Below are 27014 nucleotides of genomic sequence, written 5' to 3' on the forward strand. Positions count from 1 at the left end.
GAGAGCAGGAGAGCCAGGGATAGAAGAGGCAGAGTAGAAAATACAGAAGGGGAAAAGGCACAGCAAGGTAGCGACCTACGAGCATCTTACCGAGTAGTGGAAAGGGTTGCAAAGCTCCGACCGGCGGGATTGGAGCCGGTATATACCCGCAGTAGCCATTTTGAGAAAGACTAGACCACTAACTGATGGGGCGAAACAAACGTAAAGGGAAACTAATAGTGCTGTCAGCGCTTCCATAACCTGCATGGTTGGTGCATGACAACATCACACACACCTGACTTCCATTACACTTCCCCACACGGAGAGCACACTCTGAGCGAGGCAAAGCACACAAGGAAACAGCAGTTCCAAGATGGCAGTTTAGCGAGAGGAGAAATACGGCAAAACAGAAGGGGGTCGCAAGGAGGAAAGTTCCCTTGACCTTTTCAACAAGGAACCGTTACTTTCTAAAAACCTTGAGAACAGAAATCCTAAGAATAGGAAACCAGGCTGAAGAATCCTGCATTGTGTGTCAGAGGTACCCGGGGCCCTCCCGCATCAATAATCAAGGCAGGAAGAGCCAGCTGCTGTGGTATGGTCCTTGGCTCCAGGAACAAAGCAGCGTCAGTGAAATCAACACAGCCGGTGTGTTGGGGAGACCGATACAAGACCCGTCTGTGTTGAAGACAAGGTTACAAAAAGCAACATTATATGGCAAGAGCTGGAACGAACATTGTTAAAACGTATGTGATAAGAGACGCAAATTAAGTTAAAACTGCTGATGAGTGATTGAACTTTAAAGCAAGCTATAATACCTTTGACGGAGTGGTCCAACACCACGTGCAATCAAAGGTCTCTGTAAGCAATCCAGCTGAGAAGTAATAATAGTAGATACATTTGGTCCGAGCCCGGCGGAGGGAGATCAATTGAAAGAGAACTAATAAATGTGAATTGAGTGGTCCTGCGACAGGTCAAGTCAAATCCCACGTACAGTCGAAAGTCTTCGATTTCAATGAAGTAGAGAAACTTTGGAAGAGCACATGGATTTGGTCCGTACGCGACAGAGGGAGATCAATTGAAAGATTTGTGTTAAAGTGGGTCTGAGCCTGGCAGATGGGGGCACGGGGTAAATTGAAAATCACCCAAGAAGTTGTATATGAGAATCCTGAGGAGAAAGGAACCTTTTGAATGTTTGTTTGTCGCATCAGGCTCTCTGAAGTAAGAGACTTTGAATGGCAAAGAGACTTTGACATAGAAGGCCCTGATACTGAGATTTGAACTGCATCCTCGTGCTAGAGAAGCCAGAGACTGTGCTAAGCTCGAGTGTGCCGCCTGTCCCGTGCTGAAAACGTGGGGGAAGGGAGGCCAACGGCTTGGATATACTGACATATTATTTGATGGTCGTAGCCTGCTCCCATCTTTAGATTTAGGATTATATAGGTGTTTTTCGAACCCAGTTGAAGTTCAGTAAACATCCTTGAACTATGATCACTTAAGCCTGTCTTACTGTTTGATTCCATGCCTTCCTTACACAGCCCTTTCCCTGTTCCTCCCCTAAACCCTTCCCCAAAACATACCATTATGCTACTGGGGCGAAGAAGAGGATAACTAGAACAGCACATCCTCATTTTATTAATGCAGACACATATCGACCCCAACCAAGTACTGAGACGAGGAGGAGGACAACACGACTGAAGCAGGACTACTGCTTTAATGGTGAGCAATCTAGTCCTTTTTGGCATACTCATGAAGGCAGGAACTTTAAAATCCGGAAGCAAAAGGGAAATGGAGTCAGCTGTAAAGGCTGAGCCAGCTGTCGAGGCCGATGCAGCAGCTGGGCAAGCAACTTCAGGTCAGGGGTTTGACAAGAGGAGCGCTCGAGACCTGTGTGCAGATGCACAGTTTATGCAGAAGGAAATGAAGCCAAGGTGTGCTGGAAGACGGTAGTAGTCCACCAGAGGGAGACTGGTGTGACCGAGCGAAGCGGTCACAGGAATCCTGACCTGCAAGTGGAGCATCGCTTGGGAGCCACGCGACAAAGAGCCGCTGGGAGAGGAAGACGAGCTAACGCACGGGACAACAGAGACCCGTTACGGCAGAGACCTTGCAACACTGTAAGCTCTGACCGGTCAGTTTGAGAGTCACCAGGCTGGCAGGCAAAGCTGCAGTGAGCATGCTTTTGAGTGCCGAACAAACTGAAACCCTTTAAAAGAACTTGTGAATATTGCACAAAGCAATTACAAGTACTTTTGAATGACATACAAATTGAAAGTCATTATTTAAAACCGCACAGAATCATTGAAAGTACTTTTGAGTAACGAACGAGCTGAAAGTTATTATGAACACTTTTGAATGCCGAGCACGGCAAAAGTAACTTTTGAGCACTTGTGAGTGGAGTGAAAGAAAGGCTGTGAAATTAAAGGATACTATGAACTGTAGTTTGTTAAACACAAGCATTGGCAAAGTCAAGATAACACTCAGAAGAGTATGGTATGAGAAACCCAGTATTAGCCAAAGCCAAAAGAGGTCAAGGACCTGCACATTATTAGGAAACCTTGGCAAGAGCCAGGAGAAGCCAAGAAAGGGGACTTGGTTGTATGACCTGTAACGGGTGGACCGTGTGGTCCAATAACTACACCTAGACCGAGGGGGCCCATGGAAGGAAGCAGTGTTAATGGACAAAAGCCAAGAAAGGGGTATCAGTTGTGTGACCTGTAATGGGTTGACCGTGTGGTCGACAACTGCGCCTACACTGAGGGACCTGTATGGAAAAGCCATTGAAAGTATTGATCAAGAAGATTATGTTGTGCAGTAACCTTATATGTGCTTTTGAAACAAGATATTGAACTGCCTGTGTGAACCTATGAATAGAGCCAACATCTAAAGAAGCTGGGAAGAGTCCCAAGGAACTGTATTCTTTTGAGAAAGCCAGAAGATGTTCACTCTTGGGGAAGGGAATTCCAGTATCTCATGAACCATTTTGAACTTGGGGAAGGGAAAGCGGATTACAAGCCAAGAGCGGAAAGTAGCTCTGAACTTTATTTTGAACACTATTCATTTTGCTGACATCCCTACACATTGTATACAGTGAGTTGTGAGGGCAAGTATAGGTTTTGGACGCAGACAGACATTTGATTTGGACTTCCTGACACAGACTATCCTTAGTTTTCTTCTGGTAGGGAAATCCAACCTTAGCATAGGGCAAGTTCGGCCTTACTCCATCCTGATTTACTTTAAGTAAAGCCCCTCGTGAACCAAACCTGAAGGTGTTGTCTGTTTCCATCATGATGCCTTAACAGGGCATCCACCAGACTATGTCCACAAGAGCTTTCGCCTTAACTTCCACTGCCTCAGATGTTGACGCCTGAAGACCCAGATGACGCGACAGGCAGTCCACAGCGTTTCCAGACAACGCCTAAAATCGGACAGTGACCCTGTAATCGGACAGTTGCAACATCCAGTGCTCTAACCGGAGCGGTGTGCAAAGCAATGATCCATGGAGAATTGGTAGTAGGGGTTTAGGGTCTGTCACAACAGTGATTGGAGGATCAAAAATGTAAAATTGGAAACAAGGAGCACCTCACCCCTCTTTGTGAATACCCCCTTTCTGTCAGAATCAACACTTTGGTAGCAAATGCCATGCATCGTCCTAACCGGTCATTGTCTATGTGAGCTAGCACAGCCCCTATACCCACTGGACTAGACTGATTAAGAGGATTGAAAAATGGCATTGTGGTGCCTTCTACTAGAGCTCCTTTCGAGTCTTCAAATGCTTTGTTTGTCACGGCACTTTATAACCATTTGCTGTCTTTGCAAATAAGATGACGGAGTATCTCCATTATTTTGGACAGGTTTGGGATAGAGATTGCACAGAAATGCATCTTCCCTACGAAATTGCATACTTTAGAAGGGGATGTGGGAGATGCAAAGTCCTTGATGGCCGCCACCTTCTGAGGATCAGCTAAGATGATTGTGGCTTGGAATACAAAACCAAAGAAGTGTATCTTGGACTGCATCAAATGGCATTTCTTTTTGTGTAATGTAAATCCCTTCTGAGTCATTCAACTGAACATCACTTGAAGTGTCTTGAGATTTTCTTTTTTGGTTGTCCAATATATCACTATTTCATCGCTCACATTAACGACTGCATCTAGGCCAGTATTGAGAGGGTCTTCCCATCCCCCTAGGCGACTCTGAATGAGAAACAAATGATAGACTGCACTTCGAGAGAGCAGGGGGGGAGGGATTGGTGCACGCAGGTGAGTGCAGAATCGCGTTAGTGCATGCATTAGGAGCTATGTAGTAGAGGCAAGTGTAAACGCCATCTCAGTTATTGGCAGCCATTTTGGAACATAGGCCCAAGCGCCGCAAACGCACCAAACGTGTTAGTATTAGCCTTGCATTATTGGCACAGATATAACCCACACCACGAGTGAGCGCCACAAAGTTACAAACCTTTAATTGTCTCAGAGGCTGTAAGTCTTTGAGCCCTGGGAAGAATGAATGTGCTCTGCAAGATCACAAGAAGGGGGCAAAGCTCCTCTTGGCAGTTACCATCCCACAATACAGATACCATGGCCCCTCAGCCTCAACCCCCCTCCCCACAGCAGAGTTACAGCCCTCCTATGCCTTGATCCCAAGACCCCCATATACCACTGTGCCAGCCTGGCCCAGACCACCGACCATAAAACTGGTAGACCCCCAACTGATCAAAAGATCAGAAAGCAAGGCTATCTTTCCTTCACATTTGGGTCACGTGATTTGTGCTGGGATGTTCCAAGGAGGGATGGAATTATAGCTCAAAGCGAGGGTAGAGAACCTTGTAAGGTTGCTGGCCTGTCTGAGAAGTAGTGAAGTATGCGCGTTGGTATGACCTCGCCTCTCCCCCTGGGCCCATATCTGTGTCTGCCAGGTGCACGGTTACAATGATAGAGTAGCATTGTTTTCAAAAGTAACTAAATGCTTATTAGGCCCTGTTCTATAGCGGATGACGTGCCCAGCAGCGCCCACGTGGACGGAGGCGGATGAGAAGGCTGGGACCAATGGCCGGCATCCCCTATGGAGTGGGCCGCCCATGTATATGGTCTCGCCAACCAGCCACGTAGGTTTTCACTGTATGTAAATGACGACACTGATTACACCAGGCGTTCTTTCAGCTCCTGCTCACCCCCAAATTGGCAGAACATTCTGCGGCAGCAGAGCTCTTTGCTGGTGCACTCCTATTTTATAGGACTAAAAACTTGTTATCCTTGCAAGCTGTGTCTTGGGACTTCTTTCCCTAGCGGGTTGTATTTTTTCTGGTGTGAGCATGCAGGGGCTTGCTTTCATTTGGTGATGCCGATATGATCCCAGCGACCCCCACACCGACAGAAGCTTCCAGGTGGCTTTTCCGAAGGGGCTGCGACCACGTGCAGGAAGCTGTCCCAGACGCTTCATTCTTAGAGGTGTGCAGGAGATGTTGTTACAGAATTCCTGTCTGCTCTTTGAAGTGAGGCGTGGTTCTGGGGAGAGTGCTGCCCATTGTTGGGACCCCTGATGGAAGAGTTCGGGTGAACATGCATATGTGAGTATACCCTTGCAAGTGATAACAAGTAGGGGAGCGGTGTGTGTATGTGTGTGGAAAACTGGGATTGTGTTAAGGACGGGTGTGTTTCTGTGTTAAAAGGAGAATTTATTGTGTTTTGCTTTTTAATTATTATTTTTTTAAGAGGAATAATAAGGAAGGAAAATAAAGGAGTGTAAGGAGCCTTCCCGAGTGAGGGGAGATGATGATAACATTTGTTTTGTGACATAGAGGTAAACAAGTTGGAGCTCCGCATAATTAGTGGGCTCGGATAAAGTAGCATTTGTTGTTTTAGTTTATTTTAGCCTGTTGTTTTTGTGTATTGTGATTTTTTATTTGTAAGGTGTGGAGGCACAAAGTGGGTCTTTGTTGGCATGGTATTTTAAGTATATTGAGTGAGTGTAGTGTGGTATTGGGTGTGCGTGAAAGGGAAGGGGAGGGACCTTTGACTGGGAGCTACGGGGAGGAGGGGTAGATGACTGGTTTTGACTTTGGCAAAAGAAATGTACGCAGTGCGTGACCATAAGCTTAGGAGATCTGAGCGTGTTATTTGCTCAAATGGGAGGAAGGACCCCTTTAGAAAACGTGCAGTGTGCTGCCATTGTACATGGACAAGATCAAAAAAAATACCACAAGCAAAGGTGGTAGAGACACAAGAGGGGATGCCCCACTCCTGGCCAAGCAGGGCACCCACGATACGGGAGTGCTAGAACACATGAGCACATTCTTAGCAGTGAAGTATAAAGGCATGCAGTTGCAGAAGAGGAAGGAGATTTTAGATCTTTGGAAGTTGATTGAGGATGTGGAGGAGCCCGACGAGGGAGGGGTGGGGGATAACCATGGAGGGGCCACCATAGCAGAGTCGGATGGGACCTCAACGTAACATAAGGGAGTATATCCACTAGCTGCTCGTCCAGTAACGGGATACACTAACCCAACCTCTGTACCTACTCCAGCACTGCACCGCCACCACTGTATGTTTCCACACCAATTATTGCTTCACCTCAACACTACTGCAAAGGGAAGAAGGAGTTAGAGGAGCGCTGGAAGTGGCACAAATAGAGCTGGTGCGATTGAGAACAACACAGAGGGCCTCATCACGAATTGGGCGGTATCCTGACTGGGATGCCGTACAACTTTATTTGCGTTAGCGCCCACCCGTTTATAGATTTACAGTCTATAATGCAGTATACTATGGGAGAGGATGAAGACCCCACACAGTACATTATCAAACTTCAAGAGATGTGGAGGGCAGAGACGGGGGGGACCAGTGGGACCGATCAGTTCCTCTTTTCTATTTAATTATCAAAAGGAGCTTACCCAGGGGGGTAAGGAAGGCACTCAACAAAATAGTGGGCATTTGTCACGCCCCAGGAGTATCTCACAACTCCTTCCTGACCACAGAAGCAGAATGGTAGTCGACCCTCCCACCCTGGTTGGCACGGGTTCCTGATTTTGAGCTCACAAGTAATCACAAGGAAGCCAATGGGGGGGAAGAGGGTTAGGGAGAAGTTGTGGATAGGAAGGGGGTCATTAGAGAAACTGGATTGAGGGTGAGGGAACGTATATTAGATAGGTACAGGGTTTTAGGGAAGTGACATACAACATATACCCTAGCAGGATTATAGCCTATTGAGATCCTTGCTATGTGAACCTCCAAACATGATTGAATAATGTGCCCCTTCCTGTTTTAGGAACAGCAACCTCTGCAAGCTCACCCCTTCTTAATTAGGAGGGACAAACCATTGAGTTGACCCAAGCTTAATTCCTACCCCGTCCAGCCACAAACATAGCATAAGGAACAGCCACAAACATTGCACGGTAAGCGGCTGCAGACATAAAGCATAACACTGAAACATCAACGCATTAGCAACAAGACATTCTCCAAACACCTCAGAGAATTTTCAGTGAACCTCTGCTGCCAGCTGAAGAGTGTTTTGCATGACACTAGACTTCAAGCGGACATAGCACAGAAAGCATAAGCACAGTTCCCAACTGGCATGCACACGTTCCCTTAAGCTCAAACAAATATTCAATATGGTGTGGTGGTTCTGGGCATACTTTCCTTATGTCCACACATGCCTGCCAAAAATAATACAATTGGTACACTTATTTTAGGCCTGAGGGGGGGCCCGCCCGTGCAACACCAACCCAGGCGAAGAACATTGAGCGGTGAATGCTGTAATCACAGCAACCTGTGGAGCGTATGAATCACTGCGCCAAGCGCATGTCGCAAGTTCTGCCGCCGGTGCCCCACTCCCCACTCAGGAACGCTGTCAGGCGGAGCGAGGTGTCAGACGCTGAAAAAGGACCTCAGTGCCCCAGTCTTCACTTGCCACAGAAACAAAACTTAACTCCAATCTCCTCTGGCCTGTGCTGCTTGCTGGTGAAATGCGGGCCCCTCACGTTGGGTGTGTTACGGTCAGGGGTCCCAACACACCACACCTCCAGGGCTTATAAGCCCCTGTGTTGTGGCTCCGGCCGCAAAACTCCCCATGCCACACTCCAGCTCCCCATTTCCTCACAGCATTGAGGCGAAAGGATGGGCGGAGATTCACACAATAATAATACCTCATTGTAAAATAATTAAAGAGAGCAAAAAGGAAGCAGCGCAACGGCTACAGGCAGAAGAAGCTAAACTGGTACAGAAAAAATGGGCTAACATAGCTGTAGAAGGGACGGCGCAGACAGAAAAGAAAGAGAGCACACAATTGCCCACGGATGTGAGGATAGCTGCGTTTTGGCCAGGAGGAGAACAAGGACAGTGGGGAACAGGTCCTCAACACCCCATCACCGAGTGGCAGCAAGGAGGTCAGCAACAGGGGAGATGTGGGTTCAGAGGGGGAAGGGAAGGATATGAAGGGTTTTGGAGATATAGGACCTCAGGAAGGTGGTATGGGACCCTTCCAATGTTAGAGCTGGGGGAAATGGGGGCATCTTGCAAGAGAATGTAGGAGCAGGTCAGGGGTGAGATATAACTCATTCAGCAACTATTGCCCACAGTCCCAGCCTCATCCGCCAGGATAGCTCCAAATACCAACTTCTATACTGTACAAGATCAGGTATATACCCAGTTGTTCCCACGACCTGTAGGCGCACAAATGTAAAACCAGCAAGATGCCCCGCCACGTGTGCCCCTGCCCAATGCTCTATACAGAGGAAACCTACCCGCAAATGATTCTATGCATAACAGCACTGTTGCACCTTTCTGGTGGGCCAACGTCATGGGAGGTAACCCTTTTTTCGTTGCCCTGACTACGACAGCCCACAGAAAGCTCTCACGTGCCCAGTACTATCCATGACAGTCCACCCTGATGAGAAACCTTTGGTGGGCGCCAAGATAGGAAACAAACACTTCGTCTTTATGGTTGACAAAGGTGCCACTAAATCATACATCAGTGGGGGAAACTTCCTGCTAGCAGGTAAAACTCTCGACATGCAGGGCTTCTCTGGGACTGTCGCCACGGTTCCATACACTAAAGAGGCTGACATTAAAATTGGGGGAAAGTGGCACGGGATCCCCTGTTGTATTATGAAAGCTCACCGATAAACTTGTTGGGCCGCGACCTGCTTAGCAAATTGAACATGATTATCTCCTTTCCAGACAGTGGGATGGTATGTGCCACCCCAGAAATGTGCGCAATGAGAGCAATGGTTATCGTACATGCAAGATTCCCGTGGACCCAGACATGTTCATGTACGGGATTAGAGTGCTTCTTGAGGCGGTGCCCCAAATTGGTAGGGGTTGCTAGCGAGTGTCAGCTGATTTAATTTTTCACCCTGCGGTGACCCACGAATTAGTGGCAGGAACAATGCTGTCCCTAGATTTTCAAGGTCTCGTGTTTTCGGCAAAGAGAATTGTTGTCATGGGGATTGACCCGGATTGGTGCGAGTGGCACACAGTGCTTTGTATTGATCCTACAGTGCCTCTTAGGGAGGTAACTGACGCAGAGTTGTTTGAAGACAGACCAGACAATGGTGAAAATGTATTGGCTATTTGTATCCTCTGTGAAATTATGGTACAGTATCAGAAAGTTCAATGCCCCCTCATGGCCTTCGAAGTCCCGCCCCACTTTATTGACAGAGACCTAGAACAAGTACCGAAAGACATTGGACTACAAATGCCCATCAAGTGGGGCTATTACAAGGAGTGACCCCAGTGCGAAGAACACTGAAACCGGGTGCTTTCTTTTCTATTGCATTGCACCCTGACTCACAGTACCTCACTGCGTTCACACATGGGGGAATTAGATATGAACACAGAAGACTGTCCCAAGGGTACTGGGAGTACCTGAGCATTTTTAACAGAATTCTCCATGTGGATCTAGGAAATATCGAGGTGCCCAGCACGATCATTCAGTACGTTGATGATCTGCAAGTGTACAGTGACAGGGAACACCAGTGCAGGAAAGATTCCATAACACTCTTACTGTTCTTGACCCGCAAGGAGTACTAGGTTGACAGGGCTAAATTACATTATTGTCTGCAGGAATTGTTGTACTTGGGACAATTGATATCTGTAAACGGAAAAGAATAATACCCGATCGTGCTGCATCTGTGTGCGCCACTCCACGGCCCACCACAGTAAAGGAGATGCAAAGGTTTCTACGGTTGTGTAACTATTGTAGGGCCTGGATACTGGACTATGCACCTTAAACAGGCTCCCTCTGCAGGGCCTCAAGTAGGCCCAAAAGACTGGTAACAAGATTGTAAGGACAGAAGACATGTAAACTGATTTCGATGCCCTAAACAAAGTAATATCTACTGCCCCAGTGCTAGCAACTCCAGATTACTGTGAGAAACCTGAAGGCGTCTCCCTGTCTAAACCTCGAGGATCTGTCATCCAGGTGGCCAGGACATGGCCATCGCTATTGGACCAGTTCCTGGGGGTGGACCCGTGAGCGAGGATCACCTGGATGGGGGGGGGGGTCCTTGGGGAATGGGAGTGGGACACCTGACGGTTGAGACGTGGTATTGCCCTTCATTCAACAGCTTTTGCCCATCCTATCACCTAGGACATTCCAAACCACTATCCTCACCCCTTTTTTTAATGCTTTCGTACAACACAAAGGACAACGGACTCACACCAAAGCCGTTTACCTGACATGTCCCAATAAAAGGGTCAGGCAAAGTCAGGCAATAGATCAGAATCACACTCACCTGATGACCCTTTCCTTTCCCCACAGGATAAAAGGTGGAGCCAAAGCATACAGGACGAGCAAGGCGAGCATGGCAGACAGCACAACGAGATGGCTAACACGGGGCAGTTCAAGTGAAGGAGAAAGGCGTCAGGAATCGAGACAGTGGCGAGAAGAGAAGTGACCTTGCCCTTTTCATCCAAGATCCACAGAGCCTTCGTGGAAGAGAGCCTAAGACCATGAACAATAGCACAAGTGTCCAGCAGCAGATGTCAGCAGTACACAGGGCAAACCTATGCCGATAAGCTGTAGCAAGGGAAGCTCCAGCACCCGTGGTATCAGCCTTGATTCCAGAGAGGCAACAGCCAAGCGGTTCATCACAGCCGGTAAGTCGAGTGGAGAATCGATAAGAACCGGGCTGTGTTGAATGAGAAGCGCAAAGTGGCAAGTTTGAATTATGTTCAATGAACTTTGAATGAACTGTAAAAGTGTTAAGGGGAGACCAGCGACAGAGGGAAACTGGCACCATGCGGGTGCTAAACCCAAGAGACTCTGGTCGAGCAGCATATGAGAGAAACTACAGAAACCAGAAGACCATAGGAGGGCCGGCGAAATAGGTCAAAGTGGTCATACAGAGGGTTGAGCAAAATCCCAGTACAATCGAAAGACTTTGATCTTCAAGCACTTTGAAAGAAAGGGAAATGAATCCCAACGATATTGGACAATTGTGAATGTGAAGTAAAGAGGGGTCCGAGCCCAACCGAGGGAGATCCAGGCGTGAAGCCATCACCCAAGAATATAAAGTGGGGTCCGAGCCCAACCGAGGAAGATCCAGGGGTGAAACGGTCACCCAAAGTTGATTGATATACTTTGGAATATGATACGTGAAGGGTCAGCGCCCAGAAGTGGGGGACCCATGGGTTAACCCATTAGCCAGTGAACATTGGAAGAGAACTTTTCATTTGTTAAAGGAACTTTTGATTTATTGTTAGAACACGTCAGGTCCTCGAAGGCAAGAGACTTTCAAGTGCAACGAGACTTGGCCATCGATGGCCCTGATAACTGAAAACTCGAGGGTTAAAAGCTGAGCTACCATCTCGTGCTAGAACAGCTCAAGAGTGTGTCCTGAGAGCTGCCATTGGAACTGTCATCTCGTGCTGGAGAAGTCAGAGACAGTACTGTTCTCCAAGCTTCCATCTTACCAAAAACTCCAAATATGGGTAAGAAGACCCAGGCTACGGCATCCTGACATATTATTTGAGAACACTTCTTTCTTTTCTTGAGAATATCCCAAACCCCTTTTTGTATTAGTTGTGAGGGTTGGCAAAAGTTTCTTAGTATAGGCTCTTTTTATTTTGACACAACACGACTAAGCATGCCCTTTTTTCCATTTGATGGTTGATGCTGGCTCCCATCTTAGATATAGGTATAGATCAAGCATTTGTTCCAACCTGCATACAGTATTCATTGTTCAATAAACACCCTTTAACTGTGATCATTTGTGTCTGTCTTACTTGTTGTCACCTTGAGTTCCTCATACTACTCACAAGGGTTTTACCTATTCTCCCACTTCAACGGCCAGCTAATGACTGCAGTGTTAACGCAAAAGAGCACAATGGGTCACAAACCATTGGCCTACTAAAGCAGCATGTTAGACTCAGTGATGCAGGGATAATTTGTATGCTAGAAGGCACTCGCTGCTGCAGCATTTGCTAATGAAAAGAGTTCCACTGTAGTAATGGGATGCTGTGTCATCTTATACATGGAACACACAGTGTTCGCTATCCTGGAAAGGTCAAAGTCCACTCTAACAACACAAAAAGCATCCACCTAGGAGATCATTCTTTCCAGCTCAAATATTCACATTGTAAGATGTAAAACAGTAACCCCTGCTACGTTTCTGACTGAAATGTGCACTGATGAAGACATGGCCAGACATGACTGTGTATTCTATGAGGGGGGAGATGGATGACATTCGCAAAGCAAACAATAGCCCACTCAAGAAGGGGGGTCCACTTCGTTGACAGGTCAGAGACAATTGATCAAGACACAGGCTGGAGACACACTGGGGCGGCTGTGGTGCACCGATTGGACAGTGAATACAAAACATTAGTGCAAAAAAGATTGCCAATGTACGTTTCAGCACAGGCAGCCGAGCACATAGCGCTAATATAAGCGCTACAAGCATCACAGGGGTGCCACGTGACCATCTATTCAGATTCGGCATACGTCACTACAACAGTGCATGCCGGTCTCGCACGCTGGAAGAGGAGGGGTTTAAGAAGGGCTGACGCGTGCCCAGTTCAACATGCTGCTTTACTAGAGCTCATTTTCGCACTGTCACAGCCATCTGCAGTGGCTGTCGTAAAATGCACCGCCCACACCAATATCACAGACAAGGTCTCCCTCAGAAACGCTGCCGTGGAAACAGCAGACAAAATAACAGAATATCCTGTATTAACACCCAACATTGAGCAGCTCCCGGTCCCACATAATGCACTGCCAACAGCCCAAACTACTGAGTTGCAGGGATGGGCCCCGAGGAGGAAAAGCAGCCGTGGATAAAAAGAGGGTGCAAACAATCCCCCACTGATTTATTATGGAGACAGGAGTTAACAGGGAAAGCATTTATGCCACATGAGTAACTGATAGTAGCATTTGAACAGCTTCATCATCCATCCCATGGATCTTTTTTTTGTTTTACTTTATTCAATGGTCATGTATTAAGCACAGTCATTTACAATTACATACTCTCGGTGCATAGTATTTTCGTAATTGAACAACAACAGTTATATTTACAGGTGAGCAATGTAGGGCGACCCGGTACTATCAATTTCAGAATTAGTCTCGCTCAAATACAGTCTGAATGGAGCCCAAATGTCTTTACGGTGGCATATCGAGGATACATACAAAACAAATTTCTCTTCACATTCATTGACATAGGCTGAATCGTACAACCAGTCCTCAAGGCTGGGTGCATTCTTGGATTTCCAGCATTTTAATATGCCCTTTTTCGCAACTGCACATGCAACATTAAACAATCTTCTTGTAGTCTCAGAGGCCTTCCCAATATCCCCAAACAAGTATTGAAGTGGAGCCAGTGAAGACAGGATGTTCACTATGTCCTCTATAGCTTTGGCGACCAGATCAGGGGGCACGACCAGTACATGTGAAAGGCATCTGCTTGCAGGCTCCAGCACTTCAAGCATTCGCCCGTGCAACCTGGAGTAAACTTGGCCATTCTGGCAGGGGTGTAGTGCAACTGGTTCAGAACCTTAAATTAGATCAGTCGCAACCCGGCATTGAGGGATACTGACTTAGTCAGTTGACAGTATTTGCTCCATTTGTCCTCCCCTATTGCAGCTCCCACTTGTTTTTCCTACACTTCTTTAATGGTATTGTGAGGGGCGAGATGTGATTGTATTAACCTATATAATTTGGATACTACTGTTAAGACGGATTTCTGAACTCTGTCCTGGTGGCGCAGAAGTTCAGAAGGCCAACCTAATTACTTGGAACAGGGTAACCTCTGGACGAGCCAGGCCAATCAAGGTAGCGATCGCGGCGGTCAAGACTAGGTCTCAAGAGGGGTGAGGGTGACTGAAAGCCCGCAATGAGCACACAAAGCAAGGACACTTACAAACTACTCCAAACAGGTGCTATATTAAAAATATATACACATTTATTCCAAGGCCTTTAAAACAATGACCGTAGCGAGAAATCACAATACAACTCTAGTAAACCAACACATACCATACCAATACAATATATATACAAATACAACAAGTCTCAAGCGTTAGATGCACGAAATGTGTAGTCCACCTAAAAGGGAAGGAAAACAGGCAGTGCGAAATAATGCTTAGACCCAGTCCGCCTTCAGAGGCACCTAACTAAAAGGAAGTCCGAGCCCTGCGAAGAGTAGAGCCTTGTGCTCAAAAGTACCTGCACACGCTGGTGCCAACGGGCAAAAGGGGAGTCTCTTCGAGGGAAATCAGGCAGTTCAGTTTAGTGCACAAATGAAGAAGAACAAGTTCCGCGACTCAAGCGCAGCCTCCACTGTGGGCAGAAGCAGAGCGCGAGTACGGAAAAGGGTGCTGTTTTGACACAGCAGGGAAAAGCTATGGGCTCCTGCGGGAGGGCGACCAGTTCCTAGCTATGCTACTCACCGGTCCCCGATGCAAGCAGACCCAGGCTTCTCCGCGTCAGTTTCAGTAGCTGGCAGGTACGAAGCATGTGAGAGTGACAAGGACTCGAAATACTACACAACCTGGCGGCGGTTACAGAGCAAGACTCCTGTGTAGGCTGTTCAGTCAGCTGGATGGCCCAGAGACACTTCCGAAGGCTTACTAGCAGGAGATGGTGAAGATGCCGAGAATAGCTGTCCCCGCTATTCCAAGGGTCGAAGTACCAGTACAGGCCTTCTGGTTCGATCAAAGGTGAAAAGGGTTTCACAAGGCGACAGCAGTGCAGAGGAGCAGTCCTTCAGCGGGTCACCAGCGATTCCTCGGTCCAGCCTCTTGGTTGCAGGATACTTGGCTCCTGTATTCCTTCGTTCGCGAGAACTCAGGAGATCGACATGGTAGTGGTGTTTCCAGCCCCCTCTTATCCACGGTTCCCTTCACGCCAAAACGGAGGGGACCCAATGGGAGATCCGCTCATCAACACTCACACCATTCGTGGACCTATCACGGACCACGGTGGTCCCAGGCATTCCCACCACCCTAGACTCTCTGGCACCCAGGATGTGTATTGGGACCAGACATCCCAGCCCACATCCTGGAGGCACACACCAGGCATGTAGAAGCCCACGAAAGCATCCGTGTTTCGCGGGAAAGTACATGCCCAAATAAGGAAGGCCCCGGGTCGGCTCGACCTGGGGAAGGTGAAGGGAGCAAGACGGTCAGCGGACAGGACAAAGGAGCCTCGTGGTCTGGCCATTTTGGGAGCCAGGCCACCATTTTGGGTTAAGCGCGAGAAACGCGCTTAGAACGCCAAAAGGAGCTCAAAACACAAGAAACGATCGCTGCCACCATTCCCGTCCGTGAACCACTTGCACCGATCAGTTACAATCCTAAACGAGTATCTAGGGCCTGTAGAAGGCTAGAGACCCAAGAGAGCTGTAACTTAGCTTACAGTGCCCTCTTGTGTCATGTTGCACGAAAGCCGCAACATGATAAAAGAAACTACGGAAAAAAGCGTATCCCGGTACTGACTGTCTTAAGGGCATGTCAGTTTCCCCGTAAGAAAGGAGCGAAAGCCCAGAGGAGTGCCGCAGAAGGCTGCACTTCTCTGGGAAAGTCGAGAACAAGGTGAAAAACAACAGCAAAAAGTTTAGGGGTTGCCACATGGAAGGAAAATTACCTACAATTACGAAATCTTTCCTAACAACTACACATCTTGTATCATCATTTGACATCATGGCACTGATACAGTTATGTGTCTTTAGCTCTACCGGAAATGATTACCATCTCTTGCGGAAAGCGGCTTGCATTCAGTGTTATTGAAGCACTCTCAATTGGCCTCCCCTAGGGTATCAGTAAATTTGTTCTGAGATACAAATCGCCCCTCTGGGTACATGTCACCTATTTTCATTTGCCCTGAAGGATCCCATGATTTCTGTAGCATCTTATCAAACGTGGGGGAAATGCCCGGAAAGCACCACAATGGAGTCTCCCGGTTGTAGGGAACCTCCAACATAATCTTCCTGAAAATTCTGGTCCAAGCATTAACGGTTGGGTTACGGGATCAAAGGTGCAAGAGTCATTATACATTTCACTAAATATAACCGAGCGAACATCCGTAGGGGACCCCCCCGTATTTCTCAGGTGGTTTATGTACAGCCATGTCCTCAGTGCTGTACCAGTAGCTTGCAAATTGGGCCTGTGATGTCAGGTAATATAATTCAAAATCTGTTGCTGCTAGACCTCCATATGCATATGGTTCAGATTGTTTTTACCAACTGATTCTTGTCACCCCGGAACCCCAAACAAACGTGGAGGCTAATGATTTCAGCTTAGTAAAAAAATGCTTGCCCCGGCCACAGTGGGACCTTGCCAAAGAAATACAGTAACTTCGGGAGAACCACCATCTTTAATAGGGCAACCCGTCCGTACAGTGAAATTGGAAGTATTGCCCACAGCAGTAGCTTGGTAGACAATTGTTGCAAATAGGTTTCATAGTTGTCTGTGTACAACGAGTGCCGGCTGCTCGATACCGTGATACCCAAGTACTTCAATTGCACTTGCAACCATTTGAACCCCCCCCCCACACTCCCCAAGTTAGGTGGCTGAAGAGTGGACGGCGTAATGGGTAACAGTTCTTACTTAGCGTCATTTATTCTGTATCCCGAGTAATGGGAAAATGTATGGATATCCTTCCATATTGGGGCCAGGTTGTTTTCAGTGTCCCAGACATATAGGAGAGTATCATCCGCGTATAACGAAATAATCTGGCGGGGGCATTTATTTTTATTCTTCTATGTCCATGTATCTTCCTAACCAGCACTGCCATTGGTTCAATAGTGAGGGCAAACACTAACAGGGAGAAGGGGCAGCACTGTCTGGTGCCCCTTCCAAGGGAGAATTGTGCTGACTGTGTTTGGTTTGTTAAGACTCTTGCCCCTGGGTTAGAATACAGCAGTCGAACGGAGCTCAAAAAGTATGGGCCTACTCATTGCAGTACTGAAAATAAATAGCTCCATGAAACAGAATCAAAGGCCTTTTCGGCATCCAAAGCGGCCACTAGCGCTCTTGCGTGGGTATTTACCTGTGCCATTACACCGAACAGGCGATGCAAGTTCAGAGCCGTAGATCTCGTAGGTATGAAGCCGGACTGGTCCGGATGCACTAGTTGGGGCATTACCGGGAGGAGCCGTGTAGCAAGGATTTTCGCGAATATCTTAGCATCTATATTAATTAGTGACAGTAGTCTATTGGAGGCCACATCATGGGGAGGGCTGTGTGGCTTAAGCAACACTGTGATAATAGCGTTGCGCATAGATTGTGGTAGTGCTCCTTGTTCCATGGATTCCTCCCATTCCTTCAATAGCATGGGAGCCAGGTCCTGATGGAACTCTTTATAAAGTTCTATCCCCAGTCCTTCCAACCCTGGCGCCTTACCCGAAGCCAATGCCATTATAATGCATCCTCAATCTCGTCTAGTGTTACGGGCTGTTCAAGGGTGAGCATAGTCTTAGTCGAAAGTGTTGGAAGCTCTATTGACATTAAATATCGGGAAAGCTCCTCCTCTGTGAACTCATCTTGATTAGAGTATAGGGTAAAGTAAAAACTTGCAAATGTTTCATTAATATCTTTTTCACCCGTCTTCACAGTGCTATCTGGGCCCTGAATACTAGTGATAGGGTGACAACGATTCTCAGTTTTCACCAAGTTGGCCAGCAATTTGCCAGCTTTGTCTCCCTTGCCGTACTTCCGTGCCCTAGTGGGGATAGCCATATACAGGACCTCCCTGTCAGCCAGTTAGTGAAATTCACCCAATAATCCCTGTATCCGTGCCAGGGTCTCCTCCTTGTGTGTAATTGTTTTCCAGCTCCCTGGGTTGGTTTTGCACCCGACTTAATTTCGATCTAATACTTTTAAGGGATCCAGAGGTTTTGGCCATCATAATGCCCTTTACCCACACTTTGAATGTCTCCCAAAGCACTGATTGGGTGCAGACCGAGCCTTTATTAATACTGAAAAATTCAGTGATTTCAACGTGTAGGGAATCAGTCACACTGGGATCTTTGAGGAGAGAAGAGTGCATTCTCCAGCATTGAGTCTGAACCGGATAGTCAGAGATCTCCAGGGTCATGGAAACTGGAGAATGGTCGGACAAGGTATGTGGAAGAATAATGCAATTCTGAACCATGGTGCTCATCTGGGGGGGGGGTCAATAACCAGACATCTATATGGGACGATGAGTAGTATGTGAATTCCTTGCTTAGTGGATGAAGTGTCTGCCAGATAGCCGTGAGGAGATGCAGCTAAATTTTATGTAGTGATTGCGCCGCTCTAGGAGGCACACGTGGGGCATTTGAGGATCTATCCAATTTGGTATTCAAAATGGTATTAAAGTCCCCCCCATATTACCCAGGTCTCATCTAGGGGAATCAACATTTTCGCAATTGTATGATAGAACACAGGGTCATCCAAATTGGGCCCATATGTGTTGACCAATAAGATTGGATGACCAGCCAGTTCACCCCATACTAGTACATATCGACCCTGAGGGTCCACACAAATCCTAGAGAACTGGAAGCCCAGCGAGGGGTGAATAAGGGTACAAACACCTCGTGTTCCGTGTAGTACCTCAGCGGACCCCAGTTTTGTGCAAAGGATTCATTCACCTTCCCCAAAGTGTGCGTCTCCTGCAACATAAGTATAATTGGGTCCCTGTCGCGAAACATATGTATTGACTTTGCCTGCCTTAACTGGATTATTGAGGCCACGAACATTCCAGGTCAATAATTTAATTTGTAACCATCTACCCTTGGGTCCATCAGCTACCATACTTGGTAAAATCCATAAATGAATGCGTTAGGTTTGCACCTAGTGATCATACGACTGCTTTCAACATGACCATTACTTTTCCAACTTTTAACTTCTTCAACCAGCCCTTCCCTCTACCCCAGCCCTCCCCCTCCAACATGGTTATATAATTCCCTAAAATTCTAGCATCTCGTTGTCCCACCTCCTCCCAACGAGACTTACTGACCCTCTTCCCCAACTTGGACTCTGACTTGTGCATACCCCTCTCTCTCCCACCACCCACACCATCTGCCCCAACTGGATGATGTACTCCATTGTTACTCATAGAACTTTCCTGAGGCCTGTTAGCTGCAGCTAACTGGCTACGCAAAGAAGGCTGTCAGCTTTATACCAACGCTCGGGCTGCTTGATAACTTATATATTTGTGCCTGTCAGCTTCTTATCCTTACAATTCAGAACATTAAGGATACCATAGGTCCTGTGCCTCAGTCACCGGGATCCCTTCTCTCGTTCTCGGGTCTTGGATTCCTGTTCTGCTCTGCGTCTCGGAGTTGAGGTGGGATTGGGATGGAAGATTCTACATAGTTCATGGCCTCGGTAGGGTTCTTAAAAAGGTGTGCTCTGCCTCCATGTTAAATCCGAACTTTTGCCGGAAATATCAGTGCATATGGAACCCGTCACAGTCTCAGTTGTCTCTTCACCAGGTCGTATGTTCTTCTCTGGGCCTGTACCCCCGCTGCAAAGTCTGGATGGATGTGAATATTGCTTGCTTCATATCTTAGCTTTCCTTGTTCTCTCGAAAGCCTCAGTATAAGGTCTATATCCCTGTAATTCAACAGTCTTGCTATAATAGTGCAGGGGGGGCATGGGGCCAGGGTGCGATGTGTTCGTTCAACCAAAGATTTTTCAGAAAATGAGGCTCGAGCAAACAGCAATCTGAGTAGCAACTCCACAAATATTTCCATATGGCCTTTACAAGCCGATTCCGGTATTCCAATGATGCGCACGTTATTTCTCCTAGATTTTGATTCCAAGTCATCACATTTGCCTTTCAACTTGAACAAATCTCCCTTCAGGTGCGTTATATCCCGGTCATGTTCATGTACCTTGTCCTCTGTTACGCTAATTCTGGCTTCGGCCTCAGTTATCCGACGGCTCTCCTTCTCCAGCTTTGATTTGAATGACCCTACTGTCTCAACTATGTCATCCAGCTTGACATTTATCGTCATGAAGCCGGCCTGCACCGTTGTCAGTAAGTGGTCTTCTTTGGCGTTATCTACTGGCGTTGGTGATGCATCAGCACTTGGGAGTGTCGATGTCCTCGCCGCTGCGGTCTGCGAGCTGGTGAAGGAATCCATCGGGCCTTTCCTTTTTCCTCCTGTACCTTTTGTCATCTTCCCTAAATCCTTGCTAGAGAGAGGTTCTACTCTGACCGACTGGGTAGATTTAATTAATTCTCAATGATCAAGCTGAAAGTATCGAGGGAATAGGCCTATTCTGTTGGGGTGCTATGTCAGATGGTGTATACTCAGGGCCGTCTCTCTCCCCTGCTTGTATCGTTAACTATGTTTCGACCGCTGATCAAGTGTTTGTCGACTACAGGTTTGCGGTTAGGTCGTTTCCTGAGGCTTTGACTGCTTCCCTGTACACGTGTGGAAGCGGTCAACCAGTTGCCGGTAGGAAAAAGGGGGGAGCCCACTTTTTACAGCGTTTCGTTTTTTAAAATGCTTATTTGCACGGCCACTGCACTTTGAGGGCTCTCCTTATCCCCTTCCGTGTCCCTGTAGCGGCTTGTGTTGTATCGGGAGATTCAGACCGAACAGTGCTCAGCTCGTGGCCTTCTCATAGGTGTGCCCACAGTGTTAGGCTGCTATGTCATATCTCCTGTGCAGCTCCATTTCCCCAGTTTGTGATGCCCGAATTCAGCACGTGTTATGGCATTATTGCGCACCTCACCCCAGGTATAGTCCATATATTGCCCCCACTTGCACAATCCAGCACTGACTGTGATTAATGGCGATATGCGGTGGGTGGTGCTCTCCTTCAGACTAGTGTATGTGTCAGGCTACAGGGAGCACACAACAAACATGCCCACCACATATAGCCCACATCAAACTCGCCTCCGAAAGCACTGTCCTCCCTCTGCTCCGTGAAGTTGGCGGACAGGGTTCAGTAACTTTAGCCGGCAAAGTGCGCCTGGTATGCTAAGTTCAACTGTGTCAGATTTCTATACCACTCTTTTGCTTGGGATGGTAGGCGTGGTAGGCGTGTTAGGCAATTCAACGGTTGTAGATCTGTGCGGGGCTCACCACAGCCGTTTGGTTAGGGTGTAATGATTCATTTGTCCCACAGCCCATTGAACATCAGCTTATTTCCCTGTTCAGTTTATTCATTGCTTATGCAGCCACTCTGTCGTCCGTTTGGATTTCTTTCGTCTCAGGAACCTCAGAATGGTGGGGAGGAGAACTGCGACCCCGGTGGAGATAGGGGATCTATTATGTTGCATGCAGGATAGCGAAGGTTATCGCTCCCTCGTCGCATTTCTAATATTTCGGAGCCACGGTCTCCCTCACTCACCACCTTTCAAAACCAGCCTCCATGTGTTCCGTATATGTAATCGCTGTCAGGGGTTTCTTTTCAGGGCACTGCCAAGCGTGGATCAGGTACACGGTATGTCTCTGCTCGCCCGCACCAATCCTCAGGAGTTGAGCTACTTATAGGTAGATCACCAACTGTTTCATTGAGTACGAAGGCGATCGGAGCACATCAGGTTGACTGGTGCCCCAGCTCCACTGTTCCGACTTCTTGGATGGCACTATTTCAGGCTGTTCCCGCCGCCGTAGCTGCAAGAGAGCAAGGCCCCACAGGGACGCGCAGCTGGTAGCTCCTCCCCTCTGCAGGCTGCTGATGCCACGCGCTTGCGTCTATTTTCAGCCCTCTCAGCTTCTAAGTCTGAACTGGGTTTCGGCTGTGCCTAAAGATTCCTACGGCGTTACCACATCTCAGGACCTCAGTGTTCACCAGCCGCTACACAATGGCTTCCTCCTTGCCAACCTTCAGTATATACACAGACAAACGTCACCGTTCAGGATATATTTACATCAGGATTTGGCCCAAGATTCCAGTGCTGCTCAACAGCGCCCCCCTCCATCCCATGTTTCTAAGCAGCACATCACTGCGGACATCCAGGAAGACTGGTTTATCCCAAACATTCAGGAGCACTTGGCAAGTTCAGTTATCCACTGCACCACATGCCAGAGTTAAAGTAGGGAAAATACACTGTGATGGGCGAGAGGTGCAATGGCTCTCGATATTTGATCGTTGTTGTCGTCTGCCCCTTCTCCCAGGGGGTGGAGCCGGGACCTTGTACACATCCAGATGCTAAATGCGCAGCTAATGTTTTAATGCGGTAGGTTTGATGGGGGTGTGTGCGATATATTGAGATCAGACTATGCCACACACTTTTTAAACTAATTTTTTTTACAAATTACAACATTACTTGGCATTGAACATTGAATGTGCACCATTTACCACCCCTGGCCAATATAGTTGTGGAGAGGATAAACGTCCTACTGAAGAGTAAGCTCGCAGAGCTTTGCACCATGTTAAAAAAGAACTGGGTGCACGGCTTACCATTGGCACTTTTCAGTTTGCATACACAGCCCTGCAAAGACCACCATTTATCACCCCATGAGTTGGTCACTGGTCATTGCATGCACAAGCACCTGTCTCCTGTTAGGAGGGCATCAGACGCACATAGGGCAGCATCTGGGTTGGGAGACGAATTTCACAACTACTTGACCACCCTAACACGGGCCATTAAATTTGTCTCTCAGCAGATTGCACCACCCCGATCAGAGGCAACACCGGGTGCTGCAGCTGCTGCACCAAATGATTCCTCACCCACTCAATCGTTACTTCCAGGCGAACTGATCTACGTGCGGAATTTCGTCCGCAGCTGAAACAACCCCAGGTATAATGGGTCCTATAGGGTCGTTTTTTCAACTCCACCTTGCCATCAAAGTAAAGGATATCCGTTACTGGATTCAATTGTCGGACGTCCGAAGAGCACCCCCGCCCGTCACAATAAGCGCATATTTCCACGCCCACTGGTTATGAACAATTGCCTACTGGTACAAATTAACAATCTCCTTTTGACCACTTCATACCAGTGCCACTACAGTACAGCTGCTAAACAACATTTTGCACAGAGGGCGCACTCTCGCACCCTCCCAGACTCTATCTCTCTCTGTCTTTATATAATATAAATGCTTTTCAGGAATAGCAGAAGATGGAACCAGCGCTCTCACACAACACTTGGTATATAAAGAAATATGTTAATTATAGTATTGTGTCTAGATTCTCATACTCATACTTGTGTGCCATGGATTATATTGCGGGGTTGTTTGCAATTTCTATGTTTGCATTAGGCATTTATTTAGGACCTGTTTTATATAGGGAGCACATATAAAAAGGGGGTAGACTATCAAAACACCACTATTAACAATAACAGTTCTGTCCCTGTCACAAGCGCAGCCACTGGTTCTTGGTTTTTAGGATTTATTGCCAGGCCCTCAGTGTTCTCAAGGTTCCCCAATGCTTTTCGTAATACAAGTGCTATTAATGGGAATAGTAGCAGTAGAATTATTAATGGATATATAAAAGGCCCTAAGCGCACAAAAAGACAAACAAAAAGGGCGAAGTACGACGCCTACCAATGGACTTGGTTTAGACGCTATAGAAGATGTGCGCCACCCAGAATTGTCCAATAGTGGATACACGGACATGAGCACTGTGGGGAGAGAAAAAGTGAATGGGAGTTGTTATGTTTGTTTGCCGATACCGCATGAGGCCACCAAGGTCTTAAAGCCACAGGAAGTACCCATTCAAGAGGTTCAATACCAGGTCCATCTAGAGCTATGTAGACTACAACGGACATTCCAGGCACATAGTATTGGATCCAGATCAACTGCAATGCAACAGCAATCCTAAAAGCATCCAGCACCTGCAGAGACCACATTTGGTAGTACAAGGACTTAAACAAATGGCAAGAAATGACACTGAGCTGTATAGTGGGAGGCTTAATAGGATTTGAAGAAAAGGTTCTGGCCCGGGAGAATACAGCATGTGCACAATTCTGGACTGACCATATTGCAAAACTGACGTGGATAGAGCTAATGGAAAAACTGGTAAAAGTGTACAAAGAAGAAACATATGGACTTTGCTTTTACAATGAAGGGACTGTTTCTGTAGGGGCCAATGAACATAGTAGTAAGACTTTGCTCATCCCAGACCTAAAGAAAGGCACAGTGGTAGTTATGGACTATTACTGGGTGTGTGGCCAGCAGGCGTACTTGCACCTCCCACTATCATGGAGTGGCTACTGTTCGCTAGCTAGTGTGAGGAACCCGACAGTGTCTCACCCGCCAGTCCCTGGTGATCTGTCATCCAGGTGGCCAGGGCACAGTCATCGCTTTTGGATCCAGTTCCTGGGGGCGGACCAGTGTGGGAGGGTCACCTGGATGAGGGGCCCTTGGGGAGTGGACACTGGATGGTGAGACGCGGTATCCCCTTGCATATAACACCTTTTCCTCATCCTACCAGGTAGGTTACATAGGAACTCAATCACCCGCCCCCCCTCTTGGCATCAAGCAATACTTCTGCCGGTCTATAAGAAAGGTGACAGTGGGCTGCCTGAGAATTATCGACTGTTATCGATGCTTGATGTCACAGGCAAATTATTCTCGACATTTGTTCGTAAAGCCTTGAAGTTGTGGGCAGATTAAGCAAATATTTTACACCTTACTCAGACAGGCTTCAGAGCCGGGTCTAGCACAATTCATAACCTCAGAGTACTCGACTCTATAATTGGAGAAACACAATGTACTACTGGACCGACACTATATGTAGTCTTTATTGACTTTACAAATGCGTTCGATAGCGTCAATCACCAGAGACTCTGGAGTAAACTTAGACAATGGGGGTGTCCCCCCTGGCTGGTCAACATCTTGAAGTGTCAACACCAGGACACACAGGCGTGGGTTTGGCTATCAGAAGATGGTACCACCACTGCCTCGGTACAGATACATAGAGGAGTGTGACAAGGTTGTACCATGGCAGCTCTACTATATAATCTGTATATGACAGACCTACCTGAACGACTAACACCTAGCGTGGGTTGCTGCACGAAACGTGTGGGACTTCCTGTGCCATGTCTACTTTATGCAGACGATTTAGTCTTGCTGAATTATACTTATTCAGGCGCACAAAATATGTTCACTACTTTGTGCAATTATGCACTTGAGAACCACCTGGAAATGTATATGGGAAGACTAAAATAATGGAAGTATCCGCAAAAAAATTGAAGAGCCCCAGTTTTGACACTAGCATAGGAAGGATAGAATATGTAGACACATACCCATATCTCGGGTTGGATGTGAGCTGTAGCATAACCTATAAACATATTATAGAGGCAAAGAAAACAAAAGCTATAAGATTGACACAATTAATTGTAAATTTTGCAAGAGGAACGGCTGGGTTTACATTTCATGGAATAATAAAACTTAATAAACATTGTTTCTGTCCTACTGTATTATACGGACTGGAAGCTCTGGCGCTGATAGATCTTGGGTTGTTAGATATAGTAGGTCAATTTTGGAAAAGGCTCTCGAGACTCAGTTCGGCTACACCAGTTCAATATTTACGACTAGAACTGGGACTGACATTCCTTAAAGGTGAACTTCTGCAGAAGCATGGGCTTTTACATTTAAAAATACATTCTAGCACTAAATGTCAATTATTTAGGCTATTGGAAAATAACACGTGTAATAATGATAACTTTAAGAGATTAGCTCATCATTTATTTGAGGCTGTTGGATGGTATCCTGATTATGCAAAAAGGACTCCTTACGAAACATTGAAATGTGTGTTTATAAGGAAAATAAAAATGTGGGATCGGGCCACCAATTATGCTAATTTGAAAACACTCTGAGTCATATTCATGTTACTGGATTAATACATAAGTATCTACAACTGCAGCAATACCTAAGACAGTGTCCAGATCTTGCAGTCCGTTTTTTTAGATTAAGATTACGAACTAACCAGTTGCCGGTGCTAGCTCTTTGGGGTGCCCAGTTAAAATTGGCACGCAAAGAAAGATACTGCTGTATATGCAAGAAACAAGACATACTTGCGACTCCCCGACATATTCTTACAGAATGTTCGGCGCTGGGAGTCGAGTATATGACTATTTTAGGTACATGAATATGAAGCTATTAAAAATGAAGCATTTTGGAAATACTGCTTGTCAAAGGGTTCATATAGCCTTGTATCAATTGTGTTTAAAAATGTAAAAGACCTTACCCACGATTACATAGATGCCAATGACAATGATGTAGACCCAAGTACAAAGCTCATATATAACTAGGCGATAAGTAAGCTGGAAAACCTTTGTTTTACACGATTTTAACATGAGTTGAAAGGTTTTAAACAGTACATTGTTAAATTATTAAATATATTAAATGTTAAGTGCTAGGTAAATTGTGTTAATTGTATTTAACGAGAATTGATTAACTTGAATACTCAAAATTTTGATATGTGTAAAATGAACTTGAACTGAACTCTTGATTAATCAATGAGATGTGAGTTGTAACTGGTGTGATTTAATGGAAATGTGAAAATGTGTAATTTTAATCTTAATTTAATTGTGTAAGCCGTTTAAGCTTAAGTATAAATATGTTGATGTTTTATTTTGTATAGTTTATATGAAACTAAACAAACAAATAAATAAATAAATAAATAAACAGACTAACACCCAAGCCGTATACCTGATATATCCCAACACAA

General features: G+C 46.6%; 1 long non-coding RNA gene across 1 annotated transcript in view; it reads right to left on the reverse strand.

Annotated features, from left to right (window-relative positions):
- LOC138467417 (uncharacterized) overlaps positions 1-27014 on the reverse strand; it is an 88810-nt gene that overhangs the window by 36777 nt on the left and 25019 nt on the right. The gene's annotated exons all lie outside the window — the stretch shown is intronic.

Source organism: Ambystoma mexicanum, chromosome 4q (genome assembly GCF_040938575.1).
Source record: "Ambystoma mexicanum isolate Mex_15411 chromosome 4q, UKY_AmexF1_1, whole genome shotgun sequence".
Lineage (NCBI taxonomy): Eukaryota > Metazoa > Chordata > Amphibia > Caudata > Ambystomatidae > Ambystoma > Ambystoma mexicanum.